General features: G+C 52.2%; 1 long non-coding RNA gene across 1 annotated transcript in view; it reads left to right on the top strand.

The window, feature by feature from the left end:
- The window catches only part of LOC142843077 (uncharacterized), a 56,696-nt gene extending 39,449 nt beyond the window's left edge, over positions 1 to 17,247 (top strand). The window contains exons 2-3 of the long non-coding RNA XR_012909557.1: positions 10,520 to 10,717; positions 13,397 to 17,247. This is a non-coding gene — a long non-coding RNA (uncharacterized LOC142843077). The remainder of the gene's footprint in view (positions 1 to 10,519; positions 10,718 to 13,396) is intronic.
- The last annotated feature ends 1,577 nt before the right edge of the window (positions 17,248 to 18,824 follow it).

Here is an 18,824-nt window from a genome sequence, read left to right as displayed (position 1 = left end):
CTCCTCTGCTGCATGGATGGAGCAGCATGCAGCCTGTGCCTATCAGACTTACTCCTCTGCTGCGTGGATGGAGCAGCATGCAGCCTGTGCCTATCAGACTTACTCCTCTGCTGCATGGATGGAGCAGCATGCAGCCTGTGCCCGTGCCTATCAGACTTACTCCTCATGCATCTCCTACCCCGGGATTCAGGGGAGTGCTCGCTGTGATAGACAGGCCCATCTGAATGGGGCTTCTGCTAATCTGCCACAGTCTGCAAGCACAGGCCATATCTTCCCAGTCCACTGATAAGCACTTAGAGTACTGTGTGTTTCTACTAGGGAGCTAGGGAGACTGGTTTTGGGGGGCACAGTCTGTGTCCCTTCAGGAAGCACAATCTGAAAAAATAAAGCACCCTGAAAAACTGCCAGGGAAGTCTGCAGAGGAGGAGTAACGGCAGCAGAATGGGGAGCATTGCCCACCAAGGACTGGAGCTTAGGGAAGGAGACAGGAAGCTTCCTCCTTAGATTAGGAGGAAGAGAGGGCAGACAGTGGTGGCACAGGCCTTTAATCCCAGCACTCGAGGGGCAAAAACAGCTGGTTCTCTGAATTTGAGGTCAGCCTCGTCTACAGAGTGAGTTCCGGGGCAGCCAGGGAAATTTTGTCTCAAAAAAAAAAAAAAAAACCTGGAGAGACAGCTCGGGTTTAGAGCACTTACTGCTCTTGCAGAAGATCTGGGTTCAATTCCTAGCACCTGCAGGGATGCTCTCAACCTTCCGTAACTCCAGTTCCAGGACATTTAATGCCTTCTTCTGGCCTCCACAGGTACCAGCCATTCATATGGTGCAGACATATATGAAGGCAAAACATTACTCATATACATTAATAAATTAAGTAAATGAATCATTTTTTTTTAAAAAAGAAGAGGCGTCGTGTCAGGTGTCCTCATGGCCCTTGGAGGAGAGCGTAGTAGGCTACCGTCTAAGTCTAGTTTAGACAGAGAGGGGAAAGCTGGGCCCCGTGGCCCATGCTTGTAATCCCAGAACTCAGGAGGCTGAGGCAGGGGATTGCTCAGTTCTAAAGGAGCCTGGGCTACTGAGGAAAACCTTGCTTCAAAACAAAACAAAACAAAATAGAAGGGAAGAATTGAGGCCAGGGAGGGAGGGAAGATGACAGCTGAGATAAGGAGAGGCGGCCCCCACCCCGAAAGCAGGTTCCTAAGCCTGCAGGGTTCTGTCTCAGGAGGGCTGTAGCCTAGGGCGTAACAGTCAGGTGAGGGCACAGGACAGACACAGAAAAGAACCCTCTGGGAGGTAGCATCTGGGCTGAGTTTTGAAGGACAGAGAGGAGTTGAGGAGACTGACTAGAGAGCGGGGAAACTGCTTTCCTCATAGCACAGGTAAGGTTGTGCTGGTCCCTGTGTTTGCCACGACTGAAGTCAGCAGCCAATCCCTGCTCCAGAGCCTTGGTAGCATGCGGCCAATGGTAGATTGTTCAGTTTCCCAGCTCCCTCCTGGTTCCAGAGCCTCAGTCCAACTCCCTGTTGTTCCACCAGGTTTCTCTCTTTAGCACCCGGTGTCACCTCTTCCTGTGTGGCCTAGACCAAGGCATGAAGGGGCTGTTCCGTACCAACTCACAACAGTGGCTGCCTGCCTGGGACCAGACTGGAAATCCCAGGCGAATGTTTGAGCTTCTATTAGTGATCAGTGGGGGACACTGAGGATTCTGAGCACATTGACAACTTCATGAATCCAAGACTCACCAGTGAGCTTGACGGATTTAAGAAGCCTGTAGGGGAGTCAGGCAAAGGGCCCTGGGCAGCGGTGTGCGGGTGGGAGGGAGCTTAGTAACCAGCTCCGAGGGTGATGGAGAACAAAGGTAGATGCGGACTCTCACAATGGAAAACTCTCACTTCAACGGGGTCAAGTTTCCAAGGGAAAGCCACAGCTTAGGTGTAGGGCAAAGTAGAGCAGGTAGCTCTCTTGAGCTGGGTAAGTTGACTCCAGCTCGCTGCCCCTCCAGGGTTGCAGGGTGCAGTACCCAGCTCTCCTTCTCTGCTGGTTTATTGTTTACTCCAGGGGGACAAGCAGATGGCAGCCAGGGTGGCAAGCCCTCTCTGGTCTGTCTGAGACTCTGACCTACACCTCAGCTTTAGCTTTGACTCAAGCAACTTCAGCCCACACTTGGGGCGGTGTGAGGTCACTGGAGGACCACGTAGGGGAAGGGGGTTAGGGACAGGATGCACTGGACAGGGGTTAGGGACTGGATGAGCTGGACGGGGGGTTAGGGACAGGATGCGCTGGACTGCACAAGGGTGAAGGGCAGGCCTCTCCCACTCTACCCTTAGCTCATGTGTGGGACAAACCGGCCAGCTAGCAAGGGATGGGGCATACAGGGAGTGCAAAGGGCTTGAAGACAGACAAGAGACTCTAGACCACCCACGCCCCAACCTGCCTGCAACAGGATGGGTCTCTGGGCCTCAGCACATCTGGCATTGCCCTTCCCTCCCTGTCTCTGGGAAAAGTCCTGGTCTGAAGGGCTGGGATCCAACATGGCCTCCAGTCTGCTTGATCCTTCTCAGAGTCATTTATCAACCAGGGGCAACACTTGGACTTTGTTTTAATATAGTACTTTATTGTCCTGTAGATTCTGTTTTTTATTTAGATTTTTAAAATATTATTTTATTATTTATGTATACGCTTGTGAAGAGGGGCAGCCATAGAGGGTGTGTGGCCCTTTGGAGCTGGAGTTATAGGCAGTTGTGAGCTGCCCCACGAGGGTGCTTGTTGAACTCAGGGCCTCTGGCAAGGCAGGCAGCACTCTCAGCCACTGAGCCATCTCTCCAGCTCCTTTCGTTTTTAAGCAATATATCTGATAGAAGAGCCCACTAACATAGCGCAAAAGTTCAAATACACCACAAAGGTCGCCATTTGACCTCATCGGGTCTACTGTCTTACCATTTTCTTTTCCACTCTTCCGTGTGCTTGCACGTGACGTGCACGACCACACACACGCTACACATGGTACACACTCGCACTGCTCCTTGAAGGACAGTTGTGCTAAAATGAATCTTCATTCGCATTTTTGCTAAACAAGGTGTTTTTTCGCCTAGTTACAATGTAATTTTCAAATGTCAGGAAATCAGCATTGCTGCTCCCTAATCTCCAAGTCTCGGTTCCATGAATCATCAGTTATCCTATTAACATCCTTACCACAGCGTGGCTTAGACCTCAGATGATGGCTGCCAGTGATGGAGGAGGATCATCTGTCTATGTGTTACTTTCATTGGTTAATAAAGAAACTACCTTGGCCTTTGATAGGACAAAAAATTAGGTAGGCAGAGTAAACAGAACTGAATGCTGGGAGGAAGAAGGCAGTGAGCCAGATGCTATAGCTCTCCTCTCCAAGATGGACACAGGTTAAGATCCTACCCGGTAAGCCACCACCTCGTGATGCTACACTCATGAATAGAAATGGGTTAATCAAGATGTGAGAGTTAGCCAGTAACAGGCTAGAGCTAATGGGCCAAGAAGTGTTTAAAAGAATACAGTTTCCATGTAATTATTTTGGGTAAAGCTAGCCGGTGGCCGGGAGCCCTCCCGGGTGGCGGGAAGCAGCCGGCCACTCCATCTACATGCCAGGCTTACATGTGTTGCCCTTGACACAGAGGAGGTTATTTGGGATAATGTTGGCATTATTGCTTTTTGTCCCCCTCCCTGTCCCCCTTATTCCTCCCCAGGGTCCCCACCATGCCTTTGGGCACTCCTAAGATCCAGATAGGACTGTGGCCATGTCCATCTCTCTAGGACGTCAAACTCCTGAGGGTGGAGAGTGAGGGCCATTCCCTTCTGGGTTCCACCAGCTTAGCACAAACCTCACACCTGTGACCTTGAAAAGTCCCCAGCCTTAGCCTCCTGCCACCTGCGGGCCCTGGTCCCAGGTTTCCTGACTAGGTGGCTGCTCTTCATCTGCCTGCCACTCCGTCATATGGGATGTCTAGAGTTGTCTCTAGCCCGAAATATCCATGTCCCAAACCTGTGTCACCACCCTGTCCCCACCACTTCCTTGCACATCAATGGCCCCACTGTTCTTGAATGATCTAGGCATGAGGCTTTCGAATTCATCACCCTCATGGCTGGTCATCAGCCACAGCAGTTTTTCCCCGCAAGCCATTGTTCATATCCACCAACCCCTTCCGAGGGCTCCGATCCCCTCTTTCTTGGACTCTGTTTTGGTCTGAAATCTGGATGCTTCTGTCCACTTTCTAAACAGCCAACCCCAGCAGAGCACTAGGGATCGTGCTGGGACAGACCCTCCAAGAAACACACAGCATCCCTGGTAGGAAGGGACTTAAAATCCACAAGTGTGCCTCCCCTTCCCACTCCCCCCGACTGCACACCCCAACAAACTTCTTAGCAAGGAACCTTGCTGCATCCTGGAAGCTGGGGCCCAGAAGAGGTTGGGGACACTGACTACTGTGGTTAAGCCCGGAGCAGGAAGAAGGAACCCTAAAGGGTATGTGAAGGGCACCACACTGCGAGTTGACCTTTCGAGAATGTTCTTGTCTCCCAAGCTCGATCCTGCCCATCTGCCACTGCTCATGCCCTCTGCCCACCTCCACTGGGCCCTGCCCTTGGTCAGACACAGGGTAAGGACACAGATGCTGCACACTGATACCGTCCACGCTGTGCACACACACAAGGGGCAGCAGGTGGCATTCTTCTGAGATCCGGAGCGTGGCAGAGGACAGTGGAGCTAAGCCTTGAAGAATGAGCAAGAGTCTGTCCAGAGCCAGACCTGGGCAAGGGAAGTAGCGGGCATGGAGTTAGTAGGGACTTGGAAGTGTTTAGGGGAGGTCAAGCTGGGAAAGGTGAGGTGGCCAGACTGGAATACAGTGAAGCAAGTGCTTGTGGACTAAGGGACTTCTGATCAGAGATGTGTGGCCTCGGAAACCCTTCCTGCCATCCACAATTTCTGTCTTCTAAATGGGGTCAGCTTCTCCAATCTGGCCCATGGGAAAGCAAGAGGGTACCTCCTCAGCACTTGCCAGTTTGCACGGAGCCGCAGAAGAAAGGACCTGACCAGGGTGATTGTCTGTCTTTGGGAAAAGCCAGACAGGTCATTTTCCCGAGTCTAGATGGTTGGGGGTGAAGAAGGAAGGTGCCCCAAGTTCCTCTGAGGAGGACGGGCTGGGTGATAGGCCTAGCTGCTGGGAATTCTGGGAAAGAGCCACAGTGCCCACAGGGCCTCGCCAAAGCAAACCAAGCTGTGCTGGCTCTGCCTCCCTGTGCTAGGGGGTGGAGGGGGGGTGGGGGGTGTCTGCCCCGGGGGAACGGGAGGAACCGGGTGGCGGATTTGTGTTTCCACTTGATTTCCTCGGTTGTTTTCCAAACGTGGTAGCGGTATCCTGAGGGGCGGGGTGGAGGCGGAGAAGCCACCGGAAGGCGCCATAGCCCCACTGCTGCCTGCCCCCATGTGACTTGGCTGACGACAGTACTGCGTGGAAAGGCCTAGAGGCTTCCGTCCCGGGCTGCTGGACAAGTGGGTGGCGTTGACCAAGGCACTGGGCCCACACGGGCCGCCCGCGTGATCCGTTGTCTCCAAGCAGGCTGCCCCACTTGCGTCGAACCTTTGATCCTGTGAGTTAAGAGTGATCCTGGTGGTGGCTGACTCCCAAACTCGATGTCATCCTGGGGGCCAGGTCCCTTAACAGGCCTGGGGCGTACATAGCTGCCTCTGTCTCCCTAGCCTCCTCTTCCTGCTCCAGCTACCCCCTAAGCTCTTTCCTACTGCCTGTTTGCAGGTCCACCATTCTGGGTCTTGCTGCCCGTCCCACCTGGACACCCCATTCTTGCTGGTGTCTTTCTTGCCTTCTCCGGCTCCAGGCTCTGGTCACTGCCTCAGCGGTGGCCTTACTCATTCCACTCACCCCTGCTCCCTCCGAATTCCTCCCTCTCCTCAGGGACACTGTCTGGTTGTGGGATAGTGGACCAATCCCAGCCTTTGTGAGGCTTCCAGCTACTCCTCTGAGCAGTGGAATTATTCCATAAGAACCAACGACCCCCCCACCTGCTGGGTCGGTAGGAGAAGTGCCTGAAGTAGTTACCGTCCCTAACCTCACAGCAGCTGTCTGCCTGAGACTTTGCTCTGAGACTCAGTTTCTCCTTCTGAAAAATGAGAATAACAACGGTACTTTCCCTGTGTGATGGAAATCTGGCTTCCTGGAGAGGTCAGGCCTGTCAGTGAATCTGGATAAAAACCACAGAAGATGGACTCTCATAGCCCAGCGAAGCAGAGGCCACAGGGCTAATGGGAGTTTTAACAAAACCAAAACCACACTGAATTATTTGTTTACTTATTTATTTACTTATTGAGAGAGTGTCTCACCCTATGGCCCTAACTGGCCTGAAAATCCTGTGTAGACCAGGCTGGCCTCAAGCTCACAAAGCTCTACCGGTCAGCCTCCGTCTCCAGAGTGCTGGCTGGCACTGAAGGTGTGCTCCACCATGCCTGGCTGGGTCACTGATTTTTAGTAGGAACTTGGGCTCATTTGTGAGATCATCAGGCTCTGTAACTAAACTGAGGTTAATAACTAATTATTTAAATCATCTTTTGGTGATGCTCCCTATATGCCAGGCCAGGGTTTAACTGAAGAGCCAGGCTCATCCCTGAATTTATTGTTTTACTGGACAATCTCCGAGAAAGCCGCCAGCATGGTCTTCGTTCTACGGGTGAGAAAAACAAAGACCGGGCGAGATCAGGACTTGCTCAAGGGTGTGTCTTAGTGGAAGAGTTTACATGAGAATGTAGACAAGGGTCTTCTTATGGCATGGTCCTCTCTCTTTTCTGCCTGTCTCCCGATGCTCCCTGCACAGCCTGTAGCAGGAGCCCACCTGCTGGTTGGCATTGTGAATTGTGTGCACCCGCATGCCTGGACCCCTTCTCCTGTTTCTATCTGCAGCCTTCCCTGCACCGGGCTTTTCTCTTGACACCATCCTAAGGCCTTGAAGTGGACAAGGTACAAGGGTGCCAAGTCGTGGGGCTGCCCAAGGGCCCACAGTGTGCCACTGCCTGGCAGCCACCACCTATGGCGTCAGGCCCTCTGACTCATGGCAGGGGCCTTGCGTCTTGCTGAGAATGCCGAGGTCTGGCCTGATTGCCCCACAGCTGTGTCTCAGCAAGCCCAGCCAGTAGACTTGCTGAGTGACGCTGACCTCAGCTGAGTGACCTCTCTCTGCCCTCTGAGGAATGAATTCATAGTCTCTTGCCCCCCCCCACACCACCCCTGCCCCCTGCCACCCCTCTCTGAGACAAGGTCTCCCTATGTAGCTCTGGCTGTGCTGGAACTTATGTAGACCAGGCTGGCCTCGAACCCGGACAGCTCCTCCTGCCTCTGCCTCCCGAGTGCAGGGATGAAAGGCGTGTGCCACAATGCCTGACTGAATTCTCTATTTTAATGGACCACAAATCTGTTGAGTGGCTGTGGCTGTACACAGGCACATAGAGCTTCAGGAGGCCAGAGGCCAGCCCAACTGAGCAGAAGCCCTGCAGTCAAACTCTGCTTTCGTGGGCCATTTGTAGCAAGGTACCACAGCAAGATGGGACTTGTGGGGGGCTGTCCCTAGAAACAGTCCAAAGGAGGGTCTTCATGCTATATAGCCAAGGCATAGGCTGTAGACGAGGTTTGTCCACCGGTGACCAGGGAGTTCACCTTACACACCTACTAGGAACAGTTCCCACTCCTGGCACTTAGTAGGTATTGTGTAAACATTAGCGGCAAGAACTGGATGATAGAGGGGCAGCCACCTAAGAAGGAGGGGCCTGTGGAAGTAATCCCCAAAGGTGTAGCAAAGTCCTTCAGGGTCTCCAGCGTCTATGCCTGAAACCCCCATGACGTCATACCCATAGACAGCCAGGGTCCTTGTCTCAATGCAGCACAGATTACATCAACCCCCCACCCCCTGTTCCAAGCTTTGGTGGACCCCTGACATCATCCCTTCCTTTAGTCTTCACAGCTGGGCTCCTGACCCTCAGTGTTTGACCTCTCCTGCCCCATTGGATCCCTGCCTGCTCCTAAGCTCAGCAACACTTTCCCTTTTGGGGCCTTGGCATGTGATCTCTCTGTCTAGAACATTCTTCTACACATCTTCCTTCTTTCATTCAGAATCTTAGTCTGATGTCGCGCTCTTTTTGTGGTGCTCCCTTCCTCTCTTCCCTCCCCCTCTTCCTCCTCCTCACCCTTCTCCTCCACCTTTGTTTTTCTTTCTTTCTTTTTTTTTCTTTTTTTTTGGTTTTTCGAGACAGGGTTTCTCTGTAGCTTTGGTGCCTGTCCTGGAACTAGCTCTTGTAGACCAGGCTGGTCTCGAACTCACAGAGATCTGCCTGCTTCTGCCTCCCAAGTGCCAGCAGTGCGGTGGTGGCGCACGCCTTTAATCCCAGCACTTGGGAGGCAGAGGCAGGCGGATCTCTGTGAGTTCGAGGCCAGCCTGGTCTACAAGAGCTAGTACCAAGGACAAAAGCTACGGAGAAACCCTGTCTCGAAAAAATCAAAAAAAAAAAAGGGCCAGGACACCAAGTGCTGGGATTAAAGGCATGCGCCCCCACAGCCCACCTTTTTATTGACAGGGCCTGGCACTTTCTCTGTAGCCCAGGCTGGTCTAGAACTTGAGATTCTCCTATCTCAGCCTTGGGAGTCCTGGGATCATGGGCACGCGCCATTGCAGCTGCAGCGATTCTGTTTCTCATGGCCCCCTCCCTCCTGGTTTGCCCTGATGTCAGCTTATGAGTTTATTGTTCATCTCCCTCTCGTGAACATTGACTGCAAGGGCAAAAGCAGGCTATTTCTCCGTGGCTATAGCCCCTGGGCTGGAACAGCGCCGAGGACACAGCCCGAGTTCCATCATTGTTTGAAGACGTTAGGAAGGAGGGGGGAAGGGAGGGGGGGAGGGAGGAAGGAAATTGAAGGGAGGGAGGAAGGCATGAAGGAAAGAGTAGGAATGGAGGAAGAAGGTCAAGAGAAAGGGTAGGAGGGGGAGAGGATGCAAAAGCATCTTTTAGTGTCCCCTGCCCTGTTCTAGAAGCCTGGGCACCAAGAATAGTACATAGAAGGTGGGGCAGCAGGAGAAAGCTGGGCTGGGAATAAAGAAATTCAATTAGATTTGAAGAACTTCCTATAAGACAAAACAGAGCAAAGATGGGACGCACTTTGTCAAGGAGAGACAGCTTCCCTGCAGTACCCTTGGAACTGGGTAGACCAGCCATGGGACCTGAACCCAGAAGATGTCAGGAATCAGGGGGTTCCCCAGAGGGAAGGCGATCTTGAAGGCCCTTCTCATGGCTCATCCGGCCAGGCCTAGGCAGGTAGAAGCCCGTCTATGGCTCGTCCCCAGGCCAGAGGCAGCTGGGATTTGGCCAAGCGGCCATGTTGGGAGTCTGGTTCTGACTACAGAGAGGGCTGGGAGACAGGAAGTCCCACTGCTCTGGACCCCATAGGCCCCACCAGCTCCTACTTCTCCCTGCCTCCCACAGTGGCCTCAGGCCTCCGTGCCCGCGCCCATGGGGTTAAATCTCTCCCTGTCTCTCTCTGCTCCAAGTTGTTTTCCAAGCGAGGCAGAGAATGGTTCTCTTGTTACCAACATGGCTTCTGGGCATTGGGTAATGCGCTCCCTCTTCTCTCTGCCCTGTGTCACAAAGGGACCTTTTGTTCCTCTCCCGGCCCCTCTCTCTGGCTCTTCTCTGCCCCCCACCCACCCTAACTCCCTCCTCCCCACACCTCCTGGCCTACTCTGCTGCACCCCTGGGCTGCAGGAGTGACCGTGGCCTGGCCGTGCTGCCCTCCCTCTTCCAGGGCGCCTAGGGAGGAGAAAGGACCTTGGCGGCCGCGGCGGCCATTTTGAAAACTGTCCTTCTAGGCTGTCCGCGGCTTCTCTGATGCTTCCAGGGCTGGAGAAGCCACTCTGGGGGAGCCTAGGGCTCAACTGAGGTCCTGGGGCCCACTTTCTGCCGCCAGGCTGAAAAGGGACCTTCATCTTCCAAGCTTCCAGCCCAGGCGGCTCAGCACTGAGACAAGATACTTTTCAGTCAGCCATCTCGTCTTACACAGCGGCCTCCTGGGGCCAGGAAGTTGCTGTCCTGGGAGGTGGAGACTAGGGCTCAAGGGGGGAGTGTTGGTGTCAAGGCCTCAGTGTGCAGGTGCTATGGTTGGGGCCAAGGCACAGGTGTTCCCCAGCAGACCCCTCTAGAGAGAGCAACGCACACTCTGGGTCTGGCCTCTAGAGAGGGCCAAAACCAAATTCCCCGGAACTTTGCAAAAGGAAACAGACTGTGTCTGAGATGGGGAGTGTCAGGAAGCCAGCCAGACAGTGAATGAAGCGTCCGCTCCCTGGGAAGCTTGTGCCACTGTCGCCTCCCACAGCCACCCCGCAAAATGGAAGGACTGATGATAGCACTTTTTAAGTGAGGAAACTGAGTCACAAGGAAGCTACACAATCGGGTCCTGGATCTCACCCCCACTGACTCCAGTTCACTTGTTTTGTCTTCCAGGACCACTGCCTGCCCACCCCAAAAGAGCCTAGTGCCTGGAAGGAGAGGGACAGGAACACTGAGGTGGATTCCACCGCCTGGCCATGTCCAGAATCCCAGAGGCCATGGCTCTGAGGAGGCTGGGCTCAGCGGCCAGAACACTCACTGACTGCTCCATCTCTCCCATTGGCATGGACAGAGCATGTTCACAGGCTAGGAGTATGTGTGTTCCTCTGTCTCTGTTCTGCTGGGCTTGTGTCGTAGGGGGCAGAGGCAGCCATGAACTTGAGGACTCGGTGGGAGGCACTGGGAGAGTGGGGGAGAGTTGAACAACTGTGGCCCTCAAAGAGAGGGGTTGAGTCTCAAATGCTGCGAGTCAGGATGCCTGGACACACTGAGGGATCCTTCTGTCTGGAAGCTGAGGGTGAAAAGCTTCCTGGAGGAGGCGCTAGAGATTAGCTCCAAATGGAGGCTGAGGTAAGAAGCAGGGAGGAGCTGCTACTGGGGGGAGGCAGGCAAGGAGGTGGTGCATGGTGTGTGGGAGGGAGAAGTCCCATAGCCCATATGTGCCCTAGGTGGAGCGTGGAAAATGAGGGGTGCCATGTGAACCCAGAGGACTGATGGTGGCTATTGAGAAGACGCTTGGATCCTGAGGGAAGAGGGAAGCTCTATGTATGTGTGTGTGTGTGTATGTATGTATGTGTGTATGTATGTATGTGTGTATGTATGTATGTTTGAGACAGAGTCTGTCTATGTAGCCCTGGCTGTCCTGGAACTCTATATGGGCCAGGCTGGCCTCCAACTCACAGACACCTACCTGCCTTTGCCTCAGTCCTGGGATTAAAGGCTTGTGCCAGTAGCCCTAACTACTCACTGAGTTTATAGAGTCAGATTTATGTGTTCTAGAAAGTTCTCTGCCCTGTTGGCTAGGTCTGTGCCAGCCTGGCTTACTGTTGGGCCTCCAGCACCTAGCACAGTGCCCAGCAGATGTCAAAGCTTTTGAATCAGTGGGTGGTGCGGGCGGCATCCGTGGAGGCAATGGCTCTCTCTACTGTGGCACTGAGGCCTCAGTCTCCTCCTGGGTAAAATGGGGTGACAGGTGCCCGCCTGGTGGGCATGTTGCAGTGGTTGGAGAAACGTGGCAGGATTACCGACGTGGCTCGTGTATGGCCAGCACTCTGGTATGGGGTCTTTCTTGGGGGAATGTGGAGGCTGGGACCCTGGGTGGGGCAACAGAGATCATGCCAACAGTGATGGTTGCCAAGGCATAAGGTCTTCACATAGCCCCCAAACAAGCCAGGAAGGAGGAAGGTTGCTTTTCTTGTCACATCATCCAGGTAGATGAGTCTCAGGTAGGAACCTGACTTGCCCAAGGCACCTCCACCTCTGAGTGGTAGGCGGAGAGTCACTGGATGCCAGCTTGTACTACCTCGAGGATTGGGATGGGTGAGACTTTGAGACTTGGAAATGGACCAGATGGTGGGGGCAGGCACAAGACAGGGAAGGGATCAAGATCAGCCCATCCCCTAAGTTTTTGGTAGATAGATCATGCCATTTCATAGCAAGGCAAAGCAGTTTGAGTACTGTGAGCATGTATGTGAGGAGATGCTATGAGGTCTGGGGGGGGGGCAGGGGCGGTCTCACAGCTTGGGACTGGGAAAAAAAGGGGTGAATGCCCCCCCATGCTAGGGCAAGGCCAGGGAGATGTGTGGAAAGTTGTAGATCCCCTGGGTATGGAGAAAGGAGGGAAGGAGGATGCTGCTGGCTTGTCTTCCTGCCACAGGGGGTCATAGAGGTCAGGTGACCAGCAATGTGGCCTGGAAAGACAAGAGAGATGCTTCAGAGAGAAAGACCTGGGCCCTGGACCGTCCCCAGAGCAGAGGTGGGTGTGTTTGAGAAAAAGGACTTGCTGGTGGTATCTGGGGGCAACACCAACTCCCTTGGACACAGGAGGGGGGTGGAGGACCACAGTCTAGGAACACTGTTTTCTACAGGGTGAGAGAAAGGAGGGATGGGGAAGGAGAGATACTGATGGTGCATGGGGAAGGCTTCGAGGGGAAGATCACCCAGCAGGCAGGAGAGTCAGGGAGGGAGGGTCTGGAGACAGGAGCCATCTGATGGTGGGGGAGGGGAGCTGAAGGCTCTGTTCAGTGGCATTTCCATGCTGCAGTTGGAGGCGGCTTCATAGAGCTTGGGGTGCCCTAAGAACTGGCATCTCCAGGTCTAGAGAGGGCATAGAGCTTGGGGTGCCCTGCGCTGGCACCTCCAGGAGTTGCTGAGCTGCCTTTTTCCTTCTTGGTGCTGGCCACATTCCTAGCCTGGGAGCAATGACCCTGTCCTACACCCATGCCATTCCGGATGGTTTTGCAGAGGTAGTCCACCTGGTCATGGACAGCTATCATCACCCCACTGTGTGGGCATCAAGGAGAGCAAGGGCTAGGCAGCTTCAGAGGGATTGGGTGGTCTCCAGCCACATCCCTTTGTGTGACCCCTCCCACTCTTCCCCCAAAGGGCTGCAAAACTGTCGCCTGCCACAACATGGTGCTGTAGCACATAGTAGGAATGTCTGCCTTGTCTGACCTTGGCAGAGTTCAGAGCCTACTCATGAGGCCGCCTTACCCAAGACAATATTCCTGAGAGGGACAGAACAGGGCCCCCTGCTGGTCTGCAAGAGAGGGGTCATTTCCTCTATCCAAACCGGACACTTCATCTCCAGGGAACCGCTATGAGCCTCCCAGACCACTCATGCCTTCTGCCATAGACATCAGTCATCCTTGCTGCTCGGTTCCCAGGACTGGGGCAGCAGGACAGGAGACCAGCCAAGGTGCACAGGAGCAAGAGGGCCTAGGATCTCAGGAGTCGTTGTTGAGTTAACCTTACTTGTCTCAACTTTTGTAGGTTCCCTCCATGGCGGGCTGCAGGGTCACCATGTGACACACAGGACACACCTGCCACAACTGCAAGGCAGGGCTGCTCCCAAAGGACCACGCGCAAGTCCGGTCTCTGTGGTGACTTGGTTCCAGAAGAGGCTGCACCCAACAACGCTCTGTTAAAGATGTATCTGTGTAGCTCTATGCCTGGAGACGCTATTGCAGTGTGTGTGATAACAAAAGCCGGCTGTGACCTTAACAGTCAAGAGCCCAGAACGGGAACCCAAGGCAGATCACGTTCACATAACAGAATGCATTGTGGTGGTGAAAAAATGACATTCCTGCAGGATTTTTTAATATTGTACAGAAGTGTCTACGGTGTAAGGTCATGTGAAACCCAGGACATCTGCAGATATGTGTGTTCAGGTAGCTTCAACTAGGAGCAGTGTGGTCAAAGCTAATAGTGAACCCTGCACGAATCCACTGTATTTAAACACGTGGAGAGAGAAAACAGGACAGGTTGGGGCGATGACTCAATTGGTGATGTGCTTGCTGTACAAACCTGAGGTCCTGAGTTCAGTTCCCAGAACCACATGAGAAAGCCAGGGGTGATATCACGTGCTTGCAATTCTCGACACCGGAGAACACAGGCAGATCCCCCAGCTCAAGAGCAGCAGGCCTAGAAAACTTGTCAGGTTCTAGACCAGTAAGAGTCCCTGTCTTAATGTTGTCCTCCAGCCTCCGTATGCATGTACACACGAGTTACCCGAGGAAGGTGGGGAGATTGCACAGACATGGTTATACACATGCAAACACTTTTCAGAGTGTAATAGAGATGGTTCAGTGAAGCACTTGCTGCTCTAGCAGAGGACCAGAGTTTGATTTCCAGTACTCGTGTTAGAAAGCTCACAGTCACCTGTTACTCCGTTCTGGGGAATCTGATCCCATTCTGGCCTCTTTGCATACCCACATGTACAGGCATAAACACACACATAAACAAACGTCTTTTTTAAAAAAATTAAAAAAAATCTGGAACGACAATAGAAAAAAATTGAACCTTTATTCTTGGGATTGTGGACTTTAGTGAATTTATCTATTAATTTACTGTTCTTTGAGGCAGGGTCTCACTATGTAGCTCTGGCCAGGCTGGAGCTCTATGTAGACCCGACTCTGGCCTTCATCTTTTGGCAGTCCTCCTGCTTTGGCCTCCTGAGTGCTGGGATTACAGTTGTATGTCACTGCGCTCAGCTGAGTTTACTTATTTTCTAACTTCACTTTATTCCGTGTGTGTGTGTGTGTGTGTGTGTGTGTGTGTGCTGCTGAGGCTAGATGAGTCCCTGGCTGCCTCCCTCACTGGCCCCTGGTCCCTGCCACATCTCGGCAGTCCACAATGGTGGCGAGTTAACTGGGATCTGCGGACAGAGGAGGTGGAGGGCTATATCTGGGGCCTCAGCAAAGAGACCCCACCAGAGGAGATGGCCTGGTGTCCTCACTGGGTATAATGACCTGATGGCAATTAAAGGCCAGCAGGGACTCCTCCCTCCAAGAAGGATGGATGGGAAAGGGGAGGGGCTCCCCTGGGGCTACGAATGCTTAGATGCTGCCACTGACAAGCTGAGCTATCCACAGCCCTGAGCACAATATGGTCATTAACCCCTGACCCTGGCCCCTACTTAGCCACTTCCGCTGCAGGAGGAGGGAGGGAGGGGTTCCATCATGATGCTCTTTTTAGTGAGGTTTGGGGGTCACAGCTCTCTTGCTCTCTGTAGGCGCCTCTGGAACTCGGGTCTCAGGCTCTCTAGCTCCACAGCTATTTCAGATTAGAACAGGAGAGAGCATCTCACTCTTCGGCACCCTCAGGAGCATTCATGGGCCAAGTGCTTCAAGCCAGAGTAGTGTGAGAGGAAGGAATGGACAGAGACAGACAGGGAGGCCTAGATAAAGGCTGCCCTTGTCCCCTCCACGCATGTTCAAAGGCACACAGAGAACAAGCCTGCTAGGAAATGGGTCCTACTCAAACATTAATGCATTAACACTCCTAAATAGGCCCCAGCAGCACAGCCCCAGCCAGGCAGAATAACATGTACACATCCTAGAAACGCAAGCCTGGCAGAATACTTGGAATCTGTCTACACAACTCAGCAGTGACTGGGCGAGCTTAGGAGACAGTCCCAAGGCCATCTCAGCCCTGGAGACACATTTCAGCAGCTCCCTGGGGTGAATGGTCTTAGACCCACAGGGTCAGGGTGGGGAAGGAGCCTCAGAGCTAAGGAAGATCATTGCTGAAGCCCAGCACAGTTTCCAAAGGGGCGGGAGACCCATCCCTTAAAATCAGCCTCGCTGCATTCGCCACTCATCCGCGTGTCTGCTCGTGTTGTATCCGAGCTCCCAGCCAAGGCCAGTGGCTGTACAGGAAACTTCCAGATAAAGCAGTGTAGGGGTTGGGAGGGAGGATGCGAAGTGACATTAAAGAGCCACAGTGGTCTACACAAAACCCCAAAGTAATCCACAGGCAAATAACGAGAAAATGAAATTTACCCAGGAGACACATCCATCCAAACAGTATAAGAGACTAATGCTGGCTGGAAAGATGACTCAGCATGTAAGTGCTTCTACTTCAGGGCCCGCAGACCTGCGTTCAGACCCCAGAATACAAATGGTAGAAGAAGAGAAAAGACTCTCATGGCTTACCCTTTGACCTCCAAACCTGGGCCTGTGCATGCTTAAGTGCTTGTGCACACACACAGACACACACACACACATGCACACGGCAGTTTTTTTTTGTTTGTTTGCTTGTTTTTTGTTTTTCAAGACAGGGTTTCTCTGTAGCTTTGGTGCGTGTCCCGGAACTAGCTCTTGTAGACATGGCAGTTTTTAAAAAATATTTGTGTATGAGTGTTTGCCCATGAATGTGTATCAAGCCTGTGCCGGGTGCCCTCAGAGGCCAGAAGAGGGTGTTGGATCCCTTGGGACTGGAGTTACAATGAATGTGAGTCACTGTGAGGGTCCTGGAAATTGAACTCTAGTGACCACTGATACCTCCTGCCAGCCTGCTAATGTTTTTTTGTTTTGTTTTGTTTTGTTTTGTTTTATTGCAAAGCCAGGCTTAGTGGCACACAGCTGCAACCCCAGCACTCAGGAGATAGGGGCATTGACTGGAGAGATGGCTCGGGGGTAAGAGCGCTGGCTGCCCTTCCAGAGGACCTGGGTTTGATTCCCAGCACCCACATGAGCTCACAACTGTAACTTAAGTCTTAGGGATCTGATGCCCTCTTCTGGTCTCTAGGACATTGCACCGACATACAACACGCAAGCAAGACATCCGTACACATAAGATTTAACATGAAGAGAAAAAAGAAGGAAAAAAAAGAGGCAGAAGCATGAGGATTGTTGAAAGTCTAGGATAGACTGGTCTACATAGCTCTTGGCCAGGCTGGGCTGTATAGTGAGAGAGTGTCTTTTCTAAAAAAGCACAAATCAAAACAACAACAAAACCATGAACTGCAGCTCCAGCACGAGTGACAGAAGCCAGCTACGACGGGACACACATTAAATTATTCCGCAGCAGCAACTCCGAGGTCACAGTGGAGGAGGACTGGGGAGAGCTGGGGAGAGAGAGCCAGGAAGTAAATGTAGGTGGGGAAACATTTGGCTGCGGGGGGGGGGTGTAGGAGGGGCATGGTAAAAATATTTTGGAATTAAACACTGGCGAAGCTTGTGTAGCCTTGCAAAGGCCCAAACAACGCTGGATAGATGCAGTAGACAGTCAAAGTGGTGGTGGCTGTGTGGTGTGTGGATCATATTCAGATGTAAAAATGATTGCATATAACGTCAAAGGCAACAGAATAAAACTCCCTGCCTTCATTTCTTACCTCCTTCATTTCTTGTTTTTTTATTTGTTTGTTGGATTTTTTAAAAAATATTTATTTATCATGTATATAATATTCTGTCTGCCTATATTCCTGCAGGCCACAAGAGGACACCAGACCTCATTACAGATGGTTGTGAGCCACCATGTGGTTGCTGGGAATTGAACTCAGGACCTTTGGAAGAGCAAGTAATGCTCTTAACTGCTGAGCCATCTCTCCAGCCCCTTGTTTGTTGGATTTTTTTAAAAACGGGGTCTTACTATGTAGTTCTGGCTATCTTAGAACACACAAAGATCCACCTTCCTCTGCTTCCTGAGTGCTGGGATTAAAGGCATGCACCACCGCCAAGCTGGCTTATTTTTTTGAAATAGGTTTTTTTTTGGGGGGGGGGTGTTGAGACAGGGTTTCTCTGGGTAGCTTTGGTGCCTGTCCTGGAACTCACTTTTTAGCCCAGGCCTCAAACTCACAGAGATCCACCTGTCTCTGCCTCCCGAGTGCTGGGATTAAAGGCGTGTGCCACCACCACCTGGCTAAATAGGGTTTTTACTATGTAGTCCAGAGTGACTTCACATTCATAATCCTCCTGCCTCAACCTCCTGAGAATGGGGATTATAGATGTCTGTCAGTCTGGCTGAGTCTAAAAAATATGATTTTAAAAAACCTTCTACTTATAATAACATAATAAATATAATAAAGGATTTACAGTGTTACTGAAAAAATTGTTTAGTGGTTTCTTTTAAAAAATTAAAACCTTGGGGTGGGTGAGAGGGCTCAGTGGATAACAGCGCTTGCCACATAAGCTAGAGAACCTGAATGTGATCCCTGGGTCCCACGGTGGAAAAAGAGATCCTATTCCTTAACACGATTCCCTGACCTCCATGAGTGAGCCTGCGCACACACACACACACACACCACATTAAAAAATTTGAAAGTAAGAAAGATAATAAACTGTACTTACTGCAGGACCCAGTGATAGCATCCCAAGTATTTGTTGAGAGAAATGTGTGCACAGAACCACGGAGCAGTTTGCAGGTTGGGAAAATAGCTGGAGAGGTTTACAAGTGAATGCTGGAGTCTGGCACGGTGGTCCCTTTGATCTCAGCACTAGGGGAGGCAGAGGCAGATGAGTCTCTGCGAGTTCCAGGCTGAACGGGGCTATACGGTGAGACCTTGGTTGGGCTGAGAAGATGGCCGATCAGTAAATTGCTTGCTGTGCCCAAGTTCCCAGAACCCAAGTCTAAAAATATGGCAATAAAGCCAGGAGGTGGTGGCACACACCTTTAATGCCAGCACTCAGGAGGCAGAGGCAGGTGCATCTCCATCCCCAGCACCACACAGACCAGATCTGATGCTGCCTGCCTGTCATCAAAGGGCTTGGGAGGTGGTGCTAGGAGGCTATCCTTGGCTCTATGGAGAGTTCTAGACCAGTCTGGCCTATGTGAGACCTTGTCATCATAACCAAACCAAACCAGGACTAGGGAGATGGCTAGGCAATTAAAAGCATATACTGCTCTCGCAGAGGACTTGAGTTTGGTTCTCAGCACCTATGTTGAGTAAGAGTCTGGAACTTCAGGTCCAGAGGATCTG

Source organism: Microtus pennsylvanicus, chromosome 2 (genome assembly GCF_037038515.1).
Source record: "Microtus pennsylvanicus isolate mMicPen1 chromosome 2, mMicPen1.hap1, whole genome shotgun sequence".
Classification (NCBI taxonomy): domain Eukaryota; kingdom Metazoa; phylum Chordata; class Mammalia; order Rodentia; family Cricetidae; genus Microtus; species Microtus pennsylvanicus.
Note: the sequence above shows the minus strand (reverse complement) of the source record. Positions and strands in the feature narration are given on the sequence as shown.